The following is a 23970-nucleotide window of genomic DNA, read 5'->3' on the forward strand; positions in this document are numbered from 1 at the left end:
TTAATTCTTGATCAATTATGTGTTTTAATGAAATCCATAATTTGTCCTCAAGTTGTGGATTTCCAAAGGTCACTTTCTTTAATGTACATTCAAAACACATAAGTTACATAAAAATGAAGAGTCTTCACTTTTATGAACCATTAACTCATAAGTTATGAAATGAAAAGTTTTGAATAGTTTCAAAAGTTGCCCTCAAGTTTTGGAATTTGTAAAGTCACACACACTTTAATTCCAACCCTTAGGATTTTAAAAGTTAAAATTCAACCCTTATACTATTATAAGATTAATTGTTAATATATATATATATATATATATATATATATATATATATATATGTATAAGATCAAGTCGTTTTACCGTTAGCAGGCCTCATTCACGAAGTCGGTCTATAAGGGGGGTATAAGGTTGTTGCCAATAAAATGGTAGCTTAATGGGTGTCCACTCTCACCCACCGCTTCCTTGACTGGTGGAGGGTCGTTAGCCGAACGGGTAGGACAATGACTTTAATTCTCATTAAAAGTATAATGAATATTATAAAGTAACTAAATGTTTTACAAATTCCCAATCTTAGTTACTTTCGGAAAATGTGAAAATGGTGCTAGCCCATGAAATTCACACTTTGTACCTTACCAAGTCGTTGGTGGAGCATGTGTGGTTAACCGGCACACTAACTTGGACTAGTAAGGATAGCAAAGGGTGACTTAATGTTTATCATAGATCGGTGGAGCGCGTGTGGTTAACAGGTACATCGATTAGGTGATACTATTAAGGGTACCAAGTGAATTTGCATGGTTATTCACACCTTGTTTTGTGATCCTTGGCATCCCAGTCACAAAACTTGAAGGGCACAATCGAGATTGAAACATGCCATTGAAAAGTTCAATGAATCTCATAAGAATCTACGAATTTCAAAAACCAATTAAAACTAATAATTCATTTCGTTTTCATGGTGGAAATTGGTGAATTGTCATTCACCTACCTTCAAATATGTTATAGCTTAAATTACGGCATCCCTCTTCTAAGTTATAATATATTGTGTTGAGTCCTAGCCTTAATATTACATTTGGGTGTCTTATTAAGGACTCTATATATCTAATTTAAACTTGTCTTTCTTCTTTTCAGATGTCCTCCAACAATGCTTCGGGTTCTAACCCTACCGGCTCCTTCTCTCTCATGAACCTTTGTGGGAGAGTTATCTTCGATGGTTCCAACTTTATGGATTGGATCCGGAACATCAGGATGGTCACTCGTTATGAGGACAAGGAATATGTCCTCGACAAGGAGCTTAAGGAACTCGATGAAACTATTGCTACTCCCGAGGAGATCGTTGAATATAGGACACATGAGAGAGATGCCACCAAAATGGCATGCATCATGATGGCCACGATGACAGCTGAACTCCAAAAGTCCGATGAGGACTATTACCCTTTTGAGATGCACCAGGACTTGATGGAAAGATACCATCAGAGTGCTCGTCAAGAGTGGTATGACATAATCTCCTCCATGATAACAACCCGAATGAAGGATGGTGAACCCATCACGGGCCACATACAGAAAATGCAAAGGTATGTGGACCGTTTGCAGAAATTGAATGTGAACTTCCGTGAGGAGTTGGCAATAGACATCATTTTGCACTCCCTACCCTTGTGTTATGATCAATTCCGCATGACATACCATATGAACAAGGAGGAAGTTACACTCAACAAGCTTCAAGGACTTCTGAAGACTGCCGAAAGTGGTCTTAAAGGTAAGTCGGTTGTTACTACTCCTACTCCTACAGCTACCCCTGTTTTGGCTATCGGGCAAGGCAAAGGGAAGAAGAGGAAGACCCGTTCGAAGGGTACCAAGGGAAAGTCTCTTGATGGCTCCTCATCAAGTGGAACCAAAGTTGGTTCTGCTATTCCTTCTGTCATCCCTAAGGATGCTGATTGCTTCTATTGCCAGAATAAGGGGCACTGGAAGCGAAACTACCCAAAGTACTTGCAGGATGTCAAGGATGGGAAAGTGAAACCATCCCATGCAGGTATTTACACTATATTGTCTAATAACTCACCATATTCTAACTCTTGGGTCCTTGATACAGGTTGTGGTATTCACATATGTTGTGATTTGCAGGGCCTAAGAAGAAGTGAGGATGTGGAGCACGGGAAGATAAACTTAATCATGGGGAATAGGAAGGCTTCACATGTTACCAAGATTGGACTTTATACTTTGTTGCTAAGTAGTGGGTTAAAGTTAGATTTGAATAAATGTGTTTACTCGTCCAACATGGCGAGGAATATTATTTCTTTTCATGGTTTGTACAAACAAGGTTTTACCTTTTCTTTTGATAATGATGTTGGTGGTATTAATGCTTTCTTTAATAATGTTCTTTATTTTAAAGCATTACCTTGTGATGGTCTGTATGAAACTGTGTCGGTTGTAGATAACCTAGGAAATAATGTGTTGTGTATTGATTCCTCTACTAGCTTGGATAAAGCATCATTGTGGCATTGTCGTTTTGGACATGTAAGTAAGAAACACATAGGCCAACTCCAAAAGGATGGAGTCTTGGAGTCATTTGACCTAAAGTCATATGATAGTTGTGAATCTTGTTTTCTTGGGAAAATAACAAAATCACCCTTCACTGGTACTTGTGAAAGGGGTGAGGGGTTGTTGGACCTTATACATACTGATGTATGTGGACCCTTCAAAACCGCCACAAGTGATGCTAATTGCTATTATCTGACTTTTACTGATGATTATAATAGATATGGTTATTTCTACTTAATCAAGCATAAGTCAGAGAATTTTGAAAGGTTTAAAGAGTTTAAACAGGAAGTAGAAAATCAGTTGGGCAGGAACATTAAGATGCTTCGATCCGATCGAGGTGGTGAGTATCTTAGTACAGAGTTCCTCGACTATCTTAAGGAGTGTGGGATTGTCTCACAATTGACACCTCCCAGGACACCACCGTTGAATGGTGTGGTTGAGAGGCGTAATCGGACCTTGTTGGACATGGTTCACTCCATGATGAGTCGAGCTTCGCTACCAATCTCTTTTTGGGAGTATGCCTTAGAGACTGCAACCCATATCCTTAATCTAGCCCCTACAAAGAAGGTTGCCAAAACACCTCATGAGATGTGGACTGGGAAAGTTCCCAACTTGGACCACATCAATATTTGGGGTTGCGAGGCTTTTATGAGGTGCGAAATTCACGATAAGCTCGAACCTCGAAGTGAGAGGTGTATTTTCATCGGCTGTCCACATAAATCCTTTGGTTACCTCTTCTACAGACCCAGTGAGAATGTGGTCTTTGTGGCAAGGAGAGGGGTCTTTCGTGAAAGAGAGTTCATGAGCCAAGGAAACAGTGGGAGGCAAATTGACCTTGAAGAAATTCAAGAGTCAAGTGGTGAAGGAACCTCAAACCCTAGCAATCAACCTGAGGAGGAAACTCCTGTTGATCCGACTGACGAGTCTGTACCTTTGAGGCGTTCCACGAGAGTTAGGAATGCATATGAGCATTACTATGGTTTCCATATTACTGCAGAAGGTGATACACTTATCAGTAATAGTACACTGGTAAATCTGGATGAACCTAACAGCTACACGGAAGCCATGGCAGGCCCTGAGGCTACTAAATGGAAAGAGGATATGGACAGCGAGATACAGTCCATGTATGACAATCAAGTTTGGAACTTGGTTGACAATGTAGCAGGTCGTAAGACATTCGGGTGCAAATGGATCTTCAAGAAGAAGACCGACATGGATGGCAATGTACACACTTATAAGGCGCGACTGGTTGCAAAGGGCTTTTCTCAAACTCCGGGAGTTGATTATGATGATACCTTTTCACCAGTAGCAAAGATTAAGTCTATTAGGGTTATGTTAGCCATTGCTGCATTTCATGACTATGAAATATGGCAAATGGATGTCAAAACCGCTTTCCTTAATGGGAAGTTGGCTTTGGATGTTTACATGAATCAGCCAAAGGTTTTTGTCAGTACGGAGTACCCGTATAGAGTGTGTAAGCTTGAGAAATCCATCTATAGATTGAAACAAGCACCACGCAGATGGAATCTTTGTTTCGATGAGAAAGTCAAAGAGTTTGGTTTTTCGAGAAGTGAAGATGAGTCATGTGTATATGTCAGAGCTAGTGAGAGTATAGTTATCTTCTTGGTGTTGTATGTGGATGACATACTGCTCATAGGAAATGACATCCCAACTTTGCAGGAAGTGAAGTCCTGGCTTGGGAAGTGTTTTGCTATGAAGGACCTTGGAGAGGCTGCCTATATCCTAGGGATAAGGATATTAAGAGACAGGAGTAAAAGACTAATTGGACTTAGTCAGAGTAGCTACTTGGATAAGGTGTTGAAAAGGTTGAACATGCAAAATTCCAAGAAAGAAGAATTACCGATCCAAAGCAATGCCAAACGGAGCAAGGCTCAGAGCCCGAGTACAGAGGCTGAGATAGCTGAGATGAGTCGATTACCATATGCTACCGCTGTTGGCTCGATAATGTATGTTATGAATATTACCCGCCCTGATGTGGCCTTCGCTTTGAGCATGGTCAGCAGATATCAGGGGAACCCTGGCAAGGCTCAGTGGACTGCGGTAAAGAATATTCTCAAGTACCTACGGAGGACTAAGGATTGGATCCTTACCCTTGGTGGGAGTGATGACTTGACAGTAGTAGGGTATAGTGATGCTTGCTTTCAGACTGATAGGGATAACTTCCGCTCTCAGTCGGGCTGGGTCTTTACTCTAAATAGAGGGGAAATTACTTGGAAGAGTTCCAAGTAGGAGACAGTAGCTGATTCGACTTATGAATCAGAGTACATAGCAGCGAGTGAAGCGGCAAAGGAGGCGATATGGCTGAAGAACTTCATCCGAGACCTTGGAGTTGTACCATCTATTAAGGAGCCTATGGAGATTTTCTGTGACAGCAATAGTGCGGTTGCCTTAGCCAAGGAACCGAGAGATCATGGCAGATCCAGACACATTGACAGAAAATATCACTTCATAAGACGTAAGATAGAAGAAGGACTCCTCGTGGCAAAGAGGGTATCATCAGAAGAGAATCCTGCAGATCCCCTTACGAAGGGTCTGACCAGGGTTAGGCATCTACAGCATGCGAGGCGCATCGGGTTAAAGGATGATATTAGTTTTACAAATTAGATAGCTATTTCTGAAACTTGTAAAATGTAATCGACATTTGATGATGAATAAAAGGTGTGTTTATTTATGAGTAAGGTGTTACTGTCTTTTGTCAATTATTTACTATTGTTTCAGCTTTGCATGTTTTGACTTCCAGAATAATTTACTTTATTCAAACTTCCACAGTCGGTCATACGTCGGAAGTAGGTATGAATTAAGACTGTCATGAATTGGGCTTGTAGATGACTAAAGGTGTTTAGCCATAGCAATGGTTGCTACAACATTCATGAATACTCATAAGTTCTGAGTATTGGAATAAACCCACGCTCACTTGCATCAATTCATGAATTTATCTCGAGTGATCGTGAGACGGTAATATCATATAAGTCTTCAAACCTAGAGTTATGAGTTGTTGCCTATGAGTTGGTTGTGCATTCATTGCATGAAAACGCATCAGTAACTTGATGTTATAAAACGTGCCTTTGTGTATAATTCAACAAGTAGTAGAAACAAGTATATGAGTCGAAGTTTATCTGTTCCTTCTGGTCCTTGGAGGATTAGAAGCGATATCTGGGCCCCTCGATGATTTTGTTTTGACCTATGTATCAGGACCGGTCAGAACCTAATTGATGTGTTCAATTTAGTTCTATGTCAAACAAATCGGAAATCGGGAAACAAACTGTTGGACAATAAGTACGACGTTGTTCCATGTATTTGTCCGACTGATATCTTGATAACAGAGGATTATATGATCACTTATCTAAAATGACGCTTCATAGTTCAACAGAGTTTTAAGAGCTACGATTGTCGGTTGGTTCCTAAAATAATATAGGCAAATATAGTTATTAGACTTATCCAAGTGGGAGACTGTTGGATAAGGTGTCTAAGTCCATAACTTTATTTGGTATATACTTGACCCGACCAGGCATGGTCAATTTGGGTTACACTTCACCCGAACTATTTGTGTGGTTAAACCTTTGAGAATTGTATGTTTATGATTTGTTAATATATTATAAGTTATAATATATTATTATGAAATCATGTTATTTAATTAGTATTTGTTCGTAAATTAATTTAGAATTAATTTGGTGATAAAAAAGGTGACTAATTAAATATGGGCTCTTGTTTTTATATAAGTGTGGGCTAACACTCATTTGGAATGGGCTTGGGATGCATGGGAGTCCATGGATAGTCCATGGAGCTTTTAACCCATGGATCCTTGGAAAGGAAGAGTCATGGGTATTAGGGTTTACATGGATGTAACCCTAATCCTCCACACTATATAAAGGAGCTTATGATGCTTGAAATGGCACTAGTGGTGTGTGTGTAAGAAGGTGGCCGATTTCTATAAGCAAACATACACTCTCATAGTTTTCAAGTTTGTGGTGATTTGTGATTTCCATTTGAGACATCCACATTACTGGTGCTTGGCTCTCAAACTCCAAGAAATCAACTCACTATTGAAAGGTATGTAATTCTTCTAGCATTTATGTTTAAAGTTCCCCATGCGATGCTAGATAGGTTATGAACCTTGGAAATTTTTTTTGCATGTATTCATAGTAAAACATAGATCCAAGGTTTTAGGGTTGCATGTACACCTTAGGAGTGTTAGGTTGCTCAAAACCCATCAGTAATTTCATGGGTTAGCACCTTCACATTTTCCTAAAGTAACTAAGATTGGGAATTTATAAAAACATTTAGTTACTTTACATTCATCATACTTTTAATGAGCATTAAATTCATTGTCCTACCTGTTCGGCTAACGACCCTCCACCAGTCAATGAAGCGGTGGGTGAGAGTGGACACCTATTAAGCTGCCATTTTATAGACAACAACCTTATACCCCCCTTATAGACTGGCTTCGTGAATGAGGCCTACTAACGGTAAAATGACTTGTTCTTATATATATATATATATATATATATATATATATATATATATATATATATTATTAACTTATGATATTATAAAGTATAAGCGATGAATTTTAACTTTTAAAATTCTAGGGGTTGGAACTAAAGTTTTCTAAAAAAGTGTGAGACTTTACATGTTCCAAAACTTGAGGGCAAGCTTTGTAACTTTCAAAACTTTTCAACTTCATAACTTATGAGTTAGTGATTTATTAAAATGAAGACTCTTCATTTTCATGTAACCTATGTGTTTATTAATGGACTTTAAAAGAGTGACTTTTGGTAATCCATAACTTGAGGACAAATTATGAATTCCATTAAAACACATCAAGATCAAGAATTAAACTAACAAACTATTTGCAAATAATTCCTATGATCTTCAAAACTCATAAGTGTATGAATATCCATATCAACAATTTCAAGAATCATAAATAAACCATACAAAACTTCAAATTTTAATAATAGCCATTGAAAATGGATTAGCATAACCATTACACCATCTAAAACAAGTTTTATAAGATCAAAACAGTTTAGGGTAATGTTTCTAGTCCATTTCCAGCAGCCAAACTCGAAAAACTGCAAACTGGAAGACAAACTCGTCGAGTTCTATAAGGAACTCGTCGAGTTCATGTATTAACTCATGAACTCGGCGAGTTTTTGGCCAGAACTCGTCGAGTTTTCCATTCTGGGCAGTTTTTGGTTTTGAAAAACAAGTTTGCATCAAGTATCAAGAAAACAAGCCTAGTCTCTAATACCACTGAAGGGTTTTGAGCATTCTAACACTCCTATGGTGTACATGCAACCCTAGAAACCTTGGATCTATGTTTTCTCTAAGATACATGCAAATAATAACTTTCCAAGGTTTACATCCTAACTAGCATGTTATGGGGTACATGAATCATAAAACACTAGTAGAATTACATACCTTTTAGTAGTGGTTGATTGCTTGGAGTTTGAGAGCCTAGAACCAATAATGTGGATGCCTCAAAAGATGATTTCATATTAATATATTAGAGCTTATAATATACTAATAAATCATAAACATGATTTCATATTAATATATTAGAGCTTAGTGGTTGATTGCTTGGAGTTTGAGAGCCTAGAACCACATTTAATTAGTCACATTTTTGATCACCAAATTAATTCTATATCAATACTAATTAAATAATATGATTTCATATTAATATATTAGAACTTATAATATACTAATAAATCATAAACATACTATTCTCAAAAGATTATCCATAAATAGTTCGGGTGAAGTGCAACCTAAATGGACCATGCCGGGTCGGGTCAAGTACATCTCAAATATAGTTATGGACTTAGACACCTTATCCAACAGCTTGGGAGGAGCGGTAGGGTTGAGGCGGTAAGCAAATAAACCCTGGGTTTTCCAACCCGATGGTTGATTGGACCCGACATGTTGGTATTCCAGCCCGAGGCTGATTGGGCCAATATGCTTATGATACGAGGGTATTCCATCCCGAGGATGACTGGATCTATCGTGGACGTGCCTGGTATTCCAGCTTAAGGCTGATTGGGCCAAGCATGAGTGCTTGTGTTTATGCTTTGTTTTGTGTGGTGGTATGTTGGGGGAAACTCACTAAGCTTTGGGCTTGCATTTTTGGGTTAAGTTTCAGGTACCTCAGATGATCACGTGAAGGCGAAGGCTTGATCGTGCACCTCCTCGAGTTTTGTGTTATGATTTTTGGGAAAACTTTGATATTAAACATATTTTGAAAAACTATGTTGTAAATAAATATGGTTTCTGGTTGGTTTAAAAAGTTTAAATTTTTCATGAATTTTATGGGTGTTACATCATCAATCCGAGGAAGTGGGTAACGGTTCTTCACCGTCAACTTGTTCAGCTCCCGGTAATCAATGCACATCCGGTGTGAACCATCATTCTTCTTTTCAAACAAAATCAATGGTTCCTAGGGATCAGATCGATCCTGAACTCCACTTGCCTTGCGGGAGGCACGTCGGGTAATTCCTCTGGAAATACATCAGGAAACTCTCTGACGACAGGCACATCCAAAGTTAAAATCTCCTTCTCTAACCAAGTGTCAACCACATACGTAAGATAACCCATACATCCATGTTGTAGATACTGTTGAGCCCTGGCAGGCGAACAAAAGGTTGACCCAACCCTAGTATCATCACCATAACTAGCCAGTTCTCCCCCACTTCGGGTTCGAATCACTAATTCACTACCCGCTGACCCTCACAATATATCATGGCACCAAACCTGCTTAACTAGTCCATTCCTACTATCATGCATAAATCCCCCAAAACGATAGGGATCAAATCGATCGGGTAGGACACCCTGAAAATATCCAAGGTATAATCCTGAAAAACGCTCAATGCACATACCCCGTGCTCGTTGGCAATGGAAACTTGCAACAGGAATTCAAAATCTCCAAGAGATATATCAAAACTCCTACTGAAGGTCTGAGAAACAAAGGAACGGCTCACACCCAAGTCAAAAAGCATAAGATCAGGAAAGGAGTTCATTAAGAAGGTACCTAATACAAATACAATCATAAACATACAATAAAATAACTTGACATAATCATAAATGAAAATATACTAGTAATGAAGTCCGACGCCGCCTTGGCCTCCTCTTCCATGAGCAGAAAGGCAAGACCCCTGGCCTTCGGGGCCTTAGCTCTCCCCTGTCGTCCATCGGTAATCCTCAAAGTAGCCCGGGTTGGTGCCTGCATTGACCCGACAACAAGCAAAGGACACTGGGCCTTCACAATGGTAACAAATCCTGCTGCTCGGTACTGGGGCCTGCTGGCGATAATCCCTCGCATAATGCCCCTCATTGCCACATTTGTGGCATCCAGTAACTAATCAACAAAGACCCTCATGCGCCTTCCCGTACTTGCCACAAGTAAGGCCCCTCTGACCTCCAGATCATGAAACAGCAGGCTCGAACCGCTTTGCCATAGGATGTGGCTACACCAAAGCTTGCCTCTCCTCCCTTTTTTGGGTCTCAATCTTAATCTCCTGCCTCTGCGTGAAATCCTGAAGCTTAGAGAGTGTACTGTAACGTTGGGTAGACACAAACTGCCTAATAGCTTATTTTATTTCCTTATTTTTATTAGTTTATTTGACTTTTAGCTCTTTTTATTAGTATTGCATTGTATATTCTTTATTTTCTTTATCATGGATCGTATCGGGGACTTTTTATTTTGCATGAGGAATTTTGCAGGATTTTGGAGCTCATTGCAGTTGCGGTTTGACTGGAGTTGGGCTTAGTGGGCTTTCCGATGCATTATTGGGCTTGGCGGATCCACCAAAGAAGATTTGGGCTTAAAAAGACTAAAGACTTGGATGAAGTGGGCTTGTGAAGATGGATCATGGATTGTTATTTTGGGCTTGGAGCATCCATATTTGAAGCTAAAAGATGATTGGTTAATTTAATTCATGTTGGATATGGAGGGGACCAAGGGAATCTTGGGTAGTGGAATGGTTAGTGGAGAGGAATGGACCAATAGCATTCCAGCAATATTTGCGTGGGTGGATTTTCACGTGCGCGGGCACCCGCGCAACTGCCCAGTTTTGGGCATTTTGGTCATTTGGCTTGCCATTTACCTTGGGGATTGGATCTATCAGCTATCTCTTCGATTTTACACCATTGGAGACCAGAAGAAGGCGATTTTGGAGCTTGAGACTCATTTCTTTTCATCTTTCCAAGTTATTGGTAGTTTCTTTATGCAATTAGTCTTTTGTGATTGTTATTCTATTGCCATAAGTGGCTAAATTCTCTATTTTGGTTAGCCTTGGCTAAATCCTTTGAATGTTTGTGGGTTTTTGAAGGATTCATGTTTATTTATCATTTATCTTATGTCTATGATTCTAGTTCATATTTCCTATGCTTGTTTAATGCTTTGATCATGAGCTTGGTACTTGAATAAGAAATTGTTGGTTTATTTCTTTGGTTTAGCATTAAATCATTGAATTTACTTAGAACAAGGGCTTTATGATGGTAGATGATATGGGCTTATTTAGTCATAAAAATCATGCATGATCTTAATAATTTATGTTAATTTTATCTCAAATAATGAACCAAAGGTGCTTAATTAGCTTAAATATTTCATTTTCAGCAATAATTACATGCTCGGAAGGAAAAGGAAGTGGAATTGGCGATTGGAAGCTTGGATCTTGGATTGTGAAGAAAGAAGGATGTTGTTGGACGGGTTAACCCCTCGTCAGTGTTTTGGCCATATCTCATGAACCGTAAGTACGATTGACGAGATTCAAAATGTTCTGAAAACTAGACACAATTTCGGACGACTTTCGTGTTTTGAGAAAGTGTTGATTCCAAACGGACTCGACGAGTTGAGCCTCAACTCGACGAGTCACGTCGAACTTTCGCGATTCTGGACGCTGACTTGCCGTGCACGGGTTTTAAGTGACGGACTCGCCGAGTCGGTCACTAGACTCGACGAGTCACCTCTGTTTTGTGAAAATCTATATAAATGGCATTCCTGCCCGATACCCTAGCATAAAGATTAACCCTTGGAGGCCAATTGTCGACTGAAGGTGCTGCTGGAGCGTGGGAAGCTAAGGAATCAACCCTACATTCAATTTTAAGGAGAATCAAGGCAAAATCAAGTTTACTCTTTACCTAATCTCTTTTTTGAACTATGTTTTTACCAATTGATTTCGTTTGTGAGCTTGTTTCTGCTGTAATCATAGCTAAAACTCATACCTTCTGTTTAGGATAGATGATTTTGTGATTATGGTTTGATTTTGTGGTTGGATTAATTTAATTTGGTGAAATTTGTTTTATTAAGCTTGTTAAAGAACCTTATGCATTAACCATAACTGTTTTCTGTTAATTATCAAGTAATTAAGCTGCATGAACATCTCTTAATTGCTTACCTCATGTGATTTATGTGAAAACATAGTTATGTGCCTAGGATTAGTGAACGTGAAACTAGGATTAACTAGAAAGTGGGTAAATTAATGTGTGAGCTTGTGTGACAAACCATCAACAAGAGGTTAATTGAATTAGTAATTTGATTAACTAATTACAAGTCTTATTTAACCCGAATCAATAAACTAGGAAACTCATTGGTTTAATCAACTGATCACTGATTGAATTAATTTGTTTTCTAAGGAATAGTAATAGCGAACGTGAACCTAATCACACTAATAGGTAGCTAATGCCAATTAATCCATTGCACTTGTCATAAAATCAACCATAGGAATAAATGATTCAAACCTAAACAGAAGTCTCCTTAATTATTAAATTTAGTTGATTTTTATTTGCTTAGCTCTTAGTTGCTTAGTTTAAGTTTTAGTTAATTGTTTAAGTTTCTAGTCTTGCAAAACTAGAGAAAACCCCCTTTCTATTACTTGTTTTATTTAGATAATATTAGCATTTATTTTAATTGTTTACCGTTCCCTGTGTTTGATACCCTACTTGCTTGAACTATATTATTAATCGATAGGTACACTGCCTTTCGTGTGTATAATTTATATTAAAAAATAGGAATAAAACTAGTTCGTTTCACACACATCAGTAGAAATCATATGTAGCTTATGAATCAAAACTCCTTTATGGATGTGTAAGCATTGACATCCTCTAGGAATTGGGGATTCCTTCATTCTTAAGGCTAATCAACTTCTTGGTTTCAATTGCTTGGGTCTTTGATTTTGATTAAGAAGGTGTGTTGTGGGCTTCCCCAACCTCCATACTACCTATGTAACGCCCGTAGATCCGGGCTAGTCACTTTAGAGATGATGAGCATCAAAAATGAGTTTTTGATGGAAGATTATTTAGAAGGATTAATCTTAAATAAGTTGTAGTATATGTTACAAGGGTTCCGTACATATAACGAACGCCGAAATCCGAGTTATAACGAAGAAGTTATGGCACGTTGAAGTTTTATGGCAAAACCAGCACGGCACCGGGAGACGTAAATAGTGAATTTACGGTAGAAGACTTTTTAGCCTTAGTGATCTAAACAAAATTTTTAGTATACGTTAAACCGAGAACATACAAAAAAAGAATGCCCAAATATGACTTCGTATGAGGAAGTTATGAATTTTCTAAGATTTGTCATAGCAGTGCACGACCCGAAACTCGAATTTTAGTTCGAGCGGTTTTTGGCCTACACGACCTAAATGAGAGTTGAAGATCTCATTAATAGGAACTCAACGGTAAAAAGACAGACGAAAACGGAGTCCGTATGTAGAAGTTATGAATTTTACGCGGACATTTAACAGTATAATCTCCTCCTACTGTTAAATTTAAGATCGGTCCAGAATTAGCCGACGGAGTCTAAATGAAAGTTTTATATCTTGTTTTTACCAACGCGTGGATATAAAGAATGTCGAGAGTAGAGCTCGTATGTTAAAGATATGGACGAAACTTGGTCCCTACTCTTCGAGCGCGATAAATTCGATACAGTTTTGTAAATCTGAGATAGAATGAGAATTAGCTGACGGCGTCTAAATGAACGTTGTAGTACTCGTAAATACCAACGCGTGGATATAAAGAACGTCAAAAATGGAGTTCGTATGAACGAGTTACAAATTATAATAGCATATTTACGTATTAAAATAAAGTATAAATCATATATACGTGTATATATATATATATATATATATATATATATATATATATATATATATATACAAATGTATATATCATTAGAAAGGTGCGACAACCCGAAACTTTTATCCTGTGCAATTAATCTGTATATCAATATTAAACTCGATTTTATCATCTTTTAACACCGTTTAAGAGTTAGTTTAAGTGTTCTAAGCTTGAGTACAGTCGGGAATGAGATTAGAAATGAGTCAACAAGTCGTATAGAGACAAAATCGGGCCATACACCCTCCTGAGAGGTGTGTACGGCCGCACACCCACCCTCCAGCCGCACACTCCCCCTTATATATATAAGGAGACCCCCTTCACTCATTTCTTTCCTTTGGCTGCACTCTACTTTCTCTCACTACTTTCTCTCTCTAAAAACTTCATCCAAGAACACTCAAAAGGCCTCAAAATCGCGAACTACTTCATAATTCAGCTTGTTATATTGGTAAGACACCTGAATCTAAGCCTAAAACTCATAGTGTTCTTCGTGTTCTTCATTCTTTGAAGGTGTACGGCCGCACACCTTCATAAGGTGGCCGCACACACCTTAAAGCTCTCCAAAGTGAAGAGTTTGGCCTTCATTCGCTAGTAGGACTTGGTAGTAGCACAAGAACACCACAAAATCGACATTTTGGGCACAAATGAGGAGTGTACGGCCGCACACACCCTCTGTATGGCCGCACACTCCTGTGTGCAACCGCACACATAGCCTGGCCGCACACCATGGCCGCACACCCACTCAAATGGCCGTACACCTCCCTTATTTGATCATATAGGGTCCCGACAAGCATTTCCAAGTCTTTAGGGTGATTTCCCATCATGTTTAGTCATGAAACACCCTAATTCTAACACACATATGTGTTATCACATGGTAATAGGATCCACTTGCGTACGAAACATCGGTTGGCACTCAACACTCGTAACCAATTGTGCTTTCGGATCCTACGATAAACAGTGAGTTCATACCCTACACTTTTTCCGAGTTTTTCATGTTTTCAGGGGAGGAATACAAGCAAAAGTACACGGAAACTTGTACTCAAGTACATTATTTTGTTTAAAATAATTATATGTTCAGTATGCTTTTAACTCAGAAAATCGTTTTACCAATCGATTAAGAAATCAACTCGTAGAAACAGTTTTCAAAACTAAAGCAAGGAACTTGTAAATCTTATCATAGAATGTGATATTTTCTAAAGGATTCATGTAAATCATAAGCAGGATTTTCGTACTATTACTTGTAAATTTGTTAGGCTAAGTTTGAGACATGTCCTTGGTAACACTCCATCGGATTCGTGAGTGGAGGACTACGACTTATAACCATAATCTCTTGGAGGGAGAACGTGACTATTGTGTATAGATCTATATGAGACTGACTATCCTGCACCCTCGCTGCTAGCTACAACAGAACCGTTAGGTTCAGGGGTGACAAAGTCATAAAAGATACTGGCCCCCGTTACGTGCCTTATCCAGTCTAAGTACGGTTATGGCACTCACAACTTAGGTAGCAAAAATTTACTTTTGTAATAATGAAACGAGTGAACTAACCTCAAAGTAATATCCGATTTGATTACTAGAAGGCATCAGTAACGCCCTTAGGATCTAGTTCACTACCTATTTTATTAGTTTTATTTATGTAATAAGGCTAATACATCTCACAGCGAGTAACCAGGGTTTTTCAAGGAAACTACATCTATCGATACAAGTATGGTAGATACTTGTACACCTCAATTCAGAATCGATAACCAACTATCAACTTTTAAGGAAAATATAGGATTTTCCTGGGATAACTCAACCTTTCGTAAACAGGCTGTTTAACTAATGGATAATCAAACTTCTTTCATAAGAAAATATAGGATTTTCTTGGGAAACACTTTTCAAAGAATCAAAGAAACATTTCTTTCACCAGAATTAAACGCTTATGAACTCACCAGCTTTATGCTGATATTTTTAAAACTGTTTGTATTCTCAGGTCAACAATAGACAGGTACTCTTGCCAACTTTTGGAGAAGACGGAGCATTTTGGAGTCACGTCTTTTACTTTTTTTATATACTGTTATGTATAAACCATGTTTCCAAACAATGTAAATATTCTTATTATAATGTAATGGTTGTGTTTACTTCGCTTACTATGATACAACTGTTGTGATACTACGCATGACGTCCTTCGCCCCGGAACGTTTCCGCTATCGGTTTCGGGGTGTGACAAAAGGTATCGACGATGCGGTCATTATAAGACTAGTGTTGAGTAATTTTGACATTAGTTTAGTACACATATCGTTAAATCTATTTAAAATAGTATTATGAAGGGGTGTTTAGTCGTTTATATAACTATAAGGTCATTAAGTAATTATGGAGGATAGTTTTTGTAAATTCAATTGCTATAAATAAGAGCCTTAGGCTCTCATATTTCTTGCACCATTCTCTTGATTCAAGAGTCTTTCTCTTATTATCCCCCGAGCATTTCGGTCCCTCGTGATTCGACTCTCTTTCTGTCGTTTTAGTATAGTAAGGTGAGCGCTGAAGCGCTGCATGAATCTTTCTTAGAAAGATTCAGCGACGAAGTTTTGCCCCTGCAGAGCCCCGAATCGTAGCTAAAACCCCCTTGTAAGTAAGTTATGTTTACCCTATTTTAATATAGCTTATATTTAAAATTAGTATTGTTATTATGAACTTATAATAAATATTTGGGCTATTATTATGACTTATATAAGTGTCGTTATAATATCTTTTTAACTACTCGCGGTACGGGGAATCTGGTTTAAAGGGCCGCATAGGGTTGTTGGATTTCAGAAGTGCTATATGCCAAAATGGTCATGCCCTCCGGTGTTTTATGTCTGGCCCCTGCCTGTACATAGTGGTTGGGAAATATTGTTTAAACGCTTATATAATAATAATAATAATAATAATAATAATAATAATAATAATAATAATAATAAGACTAATAATTAGTCACGGTAAATATTAGACTAAAATCTAGTGGTAATAATACTAGGTTTCGTCGAAGGAAATTATTTTTAAGAAGCGAAGCGCTGTCTGAGTTCGGAATCACCACCTTAACAAGTGAGTGCATAGTTACTTTCATCTTACACATAGATATGAAGTATTTTATATAGATTACGTGCTACGTGTGCATATTATCTGTATACTTGCTATCTATGTTGGATGAACGATTTTATGCATGTTTTAAATGATTTAAACTGTATATGTATTTTATATCTACAAAATATGTTGGGTAAAACATGAGTATATTAGAGATGAGATAAATGATGAACGATGAAAGATGAGATGAATGATGAGCGATGATATATGAGTGGTAAATTATGGTGAGAAGCGATGACCTAAGCGATGAGCCAAGCGATGGCCCCATCATCTAGCAGGGTATGGATGACAACCACAGACTATCCTAGACAGTCCAGTGGAACACTAGCAGGCTCACAACCTGTAGGTGTTGTGAATGATGTGTTCACCCGGTGTACTCTAAACCCTAGCGACTATGCGACTTAGTGCCTGTTGTATAAACCCTGGCGACTATGAGACTTAGTTCCTAAACCCTGGCGACTATGCGACTTAGTGCCTGTCGATTAAACCCTGGCAACGATGGATTTCGTGTCGATTCCTTAGGATGATCCTTAGGAATGAATGAACGAGGAATAGCTAATTCTTAGGGTAGATCCTTAAGAGTAAAGAAGATAATGGGGATGGGTAATTGGGTTGATTGTTTGATGTTTAAACATAATAATTATATTATTGTGGATTGAAAACCCTATGTACTCACCAGGTTTCCCAACCTGACCCACTCAAGCTTATTTATATCACAGGTGTCGATATGAAGCTACTTTACACTGAGAGATTTAAAAGAGATGTAGATCACTAGTGTAAATGAATGTAAGTTCTGTTTATGCTTATGTTTCTGTATTGACGATGACATCCCAAGGTTTTGAAAATGAATAAAAATACATTTCTTCGGAAAGGATTTAATAACGTATTTATCATGTTTTTTTCTGGGAACAAATTCCGCAACATTTTTATTAAAAGTGGTACTCAAATTTTTATAAAGCATAAACAAAATCGGTCTTTTTTGGCCGTGAAAATGGGGATGTCACAACCTATGAGGAATCTTGGCATACCATGCTTCATGATTGCTATAACCAATTTGGGATGAATGATAAGCTTCATGTTGAATCCTAATGATAAACACACAAATGTTCATTGTGTTGAATTGCCTTGGTTAACCAATTATCTCCAATATTTGAGCAACTCATCATCTTGCTTAATTGCAAGCTTTTTAATTATTCAAGTCTTTTAGTTTTCAAGCAATCACAACACCCCCCTTTTAGTTTAATTGTAGTTAGTTAGTTTATTTACACTAGTTCTATTGGATTGCATTGGTGATTGAATACAACCCTTTCCCCGAGGATCGATACCCCTTTTTACCATTATATTACGTTTTATTTGCAAACAAAGGGTGTAATTTTCTTGGTGGACTTGACATCCCACCACTGCCGAATCTCATTCTTGACCATGCTCAAGTACCGCAGCATCCGATCCTGCTCCAAGACAAAATTCTCAGGACAGAAAAGAGTCCTCTCAGTAAACATCTTGGTGATCTCAGTCACCGAATTGATCGTCCGCCTCAGTGCCATAACTCCTGAGCGTCTCTCTCTCTCTCTCTCTCTCTCTCTCTCTCTCTCTCTCTCTCTCCACCTGGGACCATACTTCGTGCGAAACATCTCCAAAACTGCTCCCAAGTAACAACAGTCCTCTGCTCAAGACTATAAGAACCGATCACCAGGTTCCACCAGTACTTCACGCCTAATAGAAGAAGGTTCAAGGCACACCTGACCTTCCAGTCCTCCGGATATGAAAAGGTGAAGAAACAACCCTCCACATCAGAAATCCATCTCGTGGCTATGATCGGGTCTTTGGCCCTATTTAACTATGGGGCTTCGTATTGCTAAAGTCCCAGTACTGGAATGAACCTCTCCCCTAAAACCCCACGTCAGTAGCCTCAGACACAAAGATGTACCGCTCATCAAACAGCTCCATCATCGCGGTCTTGATAGACCCAAAAAGCTCCGGGATGGCACCCCGAACAACTGTAGCCACCTCAGGGCAATCAACTCATGAATGTCATCATCTGTCAATCCTGGCCTCTCCGAGCCGCCAACTCCTGATCCAGAACCTCTCATGTACATCATACTGAAAATGAACTAGAATATAAATCAAAAATGAAAAAATTCATACTATTACGATCATTATATAAAATTAAACCCTCGGGGTTTGTGACTTCCTTGCTACGTATGGGTCATGTGCTTACAGAAGTACGGACCCATACTACCTTCCGCAAATACCCGTATTTTTCTTAATGAATCGTCACATACGACCTAAAGCAAAACTCCACAACTAGGATACGCATATATCCTATACTCTTTCTCTCTCTCTCTCTATCTCTCTCTCTCTCTCTCTTGAGAGAGAAAGAGAGAGAGTGGCTAATTAACCTTCAAGCCGACCTACTACCATCACACACACTCATGGAACTTCCACCAAACCTGCAACCACTCGTGCATATTAATCATACATAACGTTGGATTCTATAGATAGTCGAATACTTAATTCTACCCTAAGCCCACAACCAGACAAGAAACAGTAAATAAGGCTAAATCAAATATTTTCATGCTATAAAATATTCTTTATGTACAAATGCACACTTAGGACTACAGTAATGATGTCATTTCCATCTAACATACAAGAAATTCTCCTAGGCTACCAGGCATCATACATCAGGCAATTCTATTATGTAATTCCTAAAGATCCTTAGCCTACTACTAGCATGCAATATATCATAATGATCATAAGAAAATAATAGTATGGGTATCTTTGGGTATACTTGCTTGCTCCGGCTGATGTTACACATCTCATTCTTCGTTGGTTACTTTTGAAAACCATTTTTGAAAACTTTTACATATCCTTAGTTTGAGTCTAGATTTACATGAATGTTCATCCAATTCACTCAAACCAGGGCTCCGATACCAACTTGTAACATCCAAAAATCAAGGTAAAATTTTCATTTTCGAAACCAAACCAAAAACCATAAATATTTCCAAAACATAGTTCCCAAAAGTCATAATCATAAATCAATGTATCCCAAAATCAAATCTCACAAAAATCCGAAGGATGTGCACGATTAAGCCTTCACCTTGCCCCTGCCCTCTGAAGTACGTGAAAGCATAACAATCAAACTGTAAGCCAAATCTTAGTGAGTTTCCCCAAAGTACCACACACAACCATACATATAACGACGTGAATATATGAGCCTTCAGCCTGACTGGACCGCCTCGCAGGGCCTACAACCTATCTGGATCGCTCTCTGGGCATTCGGCCTAACTGGACCGCCTTGCAGGCCTTCAGTCTATCCGGACTGCCCCGAGTATCTTGGCCTTCAACATAAAGCAGGACCGAATCAACCTAACAAACCATAACATGTTGACATATACAATAACAATCAATAACTAACAAGTACGGGTAATCATACAGATCTACGAGTCAACCACATAATCAGTGAACACAGTGATCATACAGATCTATCATATAACCAGCATAACATCAATCTAATATACCAGGATACATAATCTAGTGGGATAGTATTGGTGCCTCTGACCCACAAGTACAGTGAGGAAAACTCACTTCAATGACAGAAATATAGCAAAAATGAATGTTGCTCCAACTACCGCCTCTACGGGTCACCTGCACAACACCCAGGACCAAGCCTCAATCTACTACTCAAAATATCCCAAATGAACTAAAGTCAAAATTGGTTGAAGTCAACGATCAACAGTCAAAGTCAAAAGTCACTCCAGCTGGTCGCTATGACGTGGCCATCCTTGGCCACACCATGGCCACTAAATGACAAAATAGATGAGTCTTAACCCAGACGTCACGCCATGGGCATTGGGTTCCTAACAACTTAATGGGTTAAGCCATCTTTCTTTAATTGTAAGGGCTCCAAAGCTCAGATATGGTCCATACTATGCTCTAAGTGGATAGAGTTTCCAACTTTATCCGTTTAGACTCTCCAAGAGGTACGGGTTTCACTCCTAGGTCCAAAAGGGCAAAACACAACTTGGCTTAATTCATTAAGCACTTAATCTTGAAGACTTCTAGTTCAACATTTCCAGAAATGCTTCTAGCATCATAAAACATCATAAAAACCATTACTTTCCAAACATGCATGTCCAATACATGTATTGGGCTCTTATTAGGTCAAAATGAGGGTTTTTTTATACCAAAAATCCATGCATGATACCAAAACTCACTACAAATAGAGATCTAAAGCGCCAAACACTCTAAATGGCCTGGAGAATGATAAAGTTGCAAACTTTATGAGATCTCACCTCTCCAACAATCAATAACATGAAGTTTTAGGGATAAACTCAAGATCTAGCAACTTATCATGATAAAAATCGAGTCTTGGACACTTAAAAAGGTCTAGAAGAATGCTACCACAAAGGAGGAGGTCTTGCTTGCTGGATCTTAGCTCACTTCTTCTTCTTTCTTCCTTTAATGGCTTTAAAGAGCACCAAAACAAGGCTTAAACAAAGGAAGAGGGTATTAGGGTTTTCTCAGATCTCAAAGAGGCTGATAGAGGTTGAGGGTGAGAAAACCCTAGCCTCCTCATTCCTTTAAATAAGGAGCAAAGCCCGAAAATAGGGTTTTGTCATTTTCCAGCTGCCATGCCATGACCATATACATCCACGCTATGGCAGCTTAAAATGAACCCGTGATGCTTCTTGATTTGCCACGTCGTGGTGCCTCCCCTATGTTGTGGCAAACCTTTAAATGCCAAAAATTGGAATTTGAATTACCTCGGGATCCAAGTGTTACAAAAATCTTTACATAAAAATGAACAACAAGGAAATACAACAAATAGCAACCTCCTATCTATTTCTTCCTTATGCTCCTGTCTTCTCTCTTGGTATAACGGTTGCTACAACTTGAACCTGCAAAACATAAAGCTTTGTAGTATCAAACACAAAGTGGCTATTTCTTTTATTATCTTTCTTTCCTATATTTCTCGTACTCTATCTTCCGACTCTTTCTCTAATATTATACACTGTTATTATTCTCATTCATCTATCTCATTAATTTTTCTCTCTTTATTTCATAGCTTACACTGCTATCTTTTTCTTTTCTCATCCATCTCTTTTTATGCTCTATTCTTGCTTTCTACTCTTTCTATTAAACCTCTTAACAGACTCTTTTCATACTCTACTCTTAGCCTCTTAACAGGCTCTTCTCATACTCTACTCTTCGCCTCTTAACATGTTCTTCTCATACTCTACTCTTAGCCTCTTAATAGGATCTTCTCATACTCTACTCTTAGCCTCTTACCAGGCTCTTCTCATACGCTACTCTTAGCCTCCTAACAGGGTATTCTCATCTAGACCCAAAGGTCACAACTCATACTCTAAGGGAATAACATCCTACTTTCATTACTAGGCACGCTAACCCAGTCTCAACCCTCTCTCTTATGATCCCTCATGGATCCTTAATCTTTTCCTCTTACACTTGAATCCCTTACAGATTCCTTACTCTTAAACCCTCATGGGTTACATCTAAGTTCTTACAAAGAACTCTCTTATCTTGTTCCTCTCAAGGAACCTTTCTATATCTTTTCCAACCATATCCATTCTAGATTCTTGCAAGAATCATCTATCTACATTCCTAAAGGAATCATCATCTCTTTCACCGTACGGACATAATCTCATTCCAGAAGGAATCATACTCTTTGTCCCCAAAGGTGTTGGATTAGTGTCTAAGTCCATAAATATAATTGGTATGTACTTGACCCGACTCGGCATGGTCCATTTGGGTTGCATGGCATCGGAACATTTGGATAGACCGTTTATGAGGAAAAGACATTTTGTGACATATTAATATATTATAAGTTCTAATATATTAATATGAAATCATGTTATTTAATTTGTATTGATCAAGAATTAATTTGGACTTAATTTAGTGATCAAAAAGAGACTAATTAAATATATGGGGATTGATTGTGTAAATCATTCATTCTTATATATGTGGGCTTATGATCCAAGATTCCTTTATGTTGGGTTTAACCCATGTGGTGATCCATGGATACTCCATGGAGGTTAAAAACCATGGAGCATAAGGAATGGGTAAAGTCATGAGTTACATGGTGTAACCCTAATAGCCACACTATATAAGAACCCCTTTAGTTCAAGAAATTGGCACTAGTGATACATATTTTGAGGGCTAGCCGATTTGAACATGTATGTCTTCTTCTCATGGTTATTCCAAGAGTTCATGATGTTGTGTGAACCATTTGAGGTGTCACACTTGGGGTACTAGGCTCTTAAGCTTTATGGAGTCAAGCAACAACAACAAGGTATGTATTCTATCTATTTTATTATCCTAGTATCAATGTTTTGGTATGCTAGTTAGGATAATACCTTGGATAATCATATTTTCATGTATAATAGAGAAAACATAGATCCAAGGTATTTAGGGTTGCATGTACACTTAGGAGTTTTAGAATGCTCAAAACCCAACAGTGGTATCAGAGCCTAGGCTTGTTTTCAATTATACTTGATGCAAATTGCTGAAAAATGCTGAAAAAGTCGAATTTCGGGCATTCTGGGCACTGGACTCGCCGAGTCCACTGATGAACTCACCGAGTCCATGAAGAAAATCATCCTACTCGGCGAGTAGGTTGATACACTCGACGAGTAGGAGCCCCAGACAGCATATTTTCGAGTTTTTTGGCTAGAAATGGACTAGAAACATTACCCTAAGATGTTTTTGAACTTATAAACTTGTTTTTGATGTGGTAATGTTCATACTAATCCAATTTCAAAGATAATTGTCAATAGATTCATGTTTTGTATTAGTTTAGTGATTAGACTAATTACATGGAAAAGTTTGATTTGAATTATCTTGTTCTTATGAGTTGCTTAGATTAATAGAAAAGTTAATTGATTATGTGTTTTCAATCCATTTTAATCTAAGAGTTGATTCTAAAATGTGTTTTTGTAACTTGTCCTCAAGTTATATGAAAAGTCACATTTAAGTTTCATAAAACTCATAAAAGTTGGCAATGGTTACAAAAAATGAAGAGTCTTGTCCTCAAGTTATGGAGGTTCAAGAGTCACTTCATTAAGTAATAAAATGTGTAACCTTAATTAATTCCATAAATTACAAAATAAAGAAAAAGTTACATTCTTTTATTAATTTAAAGTCTTCCATAACTTGTCCTCAAGTTATGGAACTTGAAGAGTTTTTTTTTTT

The sequence above is a fragment of the Lactuca virosa genome, chromosome 3 (assembly GCF_052849685.1).
Source record: "Lactuca virosa cultivar CGN04683 chromosome 3, Lactuca_virosa_CGN04683_v6, whole genome shotgun sequence".
In the NCBI taxonomy this organism is placed as follows: domain Eukaryota; kingdom Viridiplantae; phylum Streptophyta; class Magnoliopsida; order Asterales; family Asteraceae; genus Lactuca; species Lactuca virosa.